A 758-nucleotide genomic window follows, 5' to 3' on the forward strand; every position below is an offset into this window, starting at 1 on the left:
GAGTTGACCTTAGCACAGCTTTCCACCCGCAGACGGATGGCCAGTCGAAGAGTACTATTCAGGTTCTTGAGGATATGTTGTGGGCCTGTGTTGTGGATTTTGGAGGTCATTGGCACCAGTTTTTACATTTGGCAAAGTTTGCGTACAACAACAGCTACCACTCTAGTATTCAGATGGCCCTATTCGAGGCGTTATATGGTACGCATTGTCGCTCTCCAGTTGGTTGGTTTGAGTCTACAGAGTCTAGGTCGCATGGTACAGATTTGCTTCAGGAGGCCCTGGATCAGGTGAGGGTCATTCAGGATATGCTCAGGACGGCTCCGAGTAGGCACCAGGGTTATACGGATCGGAGGCGCCGACCTTTGAGATTCTCTGTTGGTGATCGGGTATTCCTCCGTGTGTCACCCATGAAGGGCGTTATGTGGTTTGGGAGTGGGGCAAGCCTAGCCCCAGGTACATTGGGCCTTTTGAGATACTCCGGACAGTGGGGGTTTGCTTATGAGTTGGCCCTACCTCCAGCATATTCAGCCAACCACCTGATTTTCCATGTCTCGATGTTGCGGTGATATGTTCCTATTGAGTCCTATGTGCTCCAGTATGATGCAGTCGAGCTGGATGATCGTTTGACATTTGTAGAGGAGCCAGCTGCCATTCTAGCCAGTGATGTGAGAAGATTGCGCTAAAGAGCCATTCGTTTTTTTGAGGTCCGTTGGAGGCATCGTCCAGTCGAGGAGGCTACCTGGGAGACCGAGCAGGAG

The sequence above is a fragment of the Solanum tuberosum genome, unplaced genomic scaffold, assembly GCF_000226075.1.
Source record: "Solanum tuberosum cultivar DM 1-3 516 R44 unplaced genomic scaffold, SolTub_3.0 scf00456, whole genome shotgun sequence".
Classification (NCBI taxonomy): domain Eukaryota; kingdom Viridiplantae; phylum Streptophyta; class Magnoliopsida; order Solanales; family Solanaceae; genus Solanum; species Solanum tuberosum.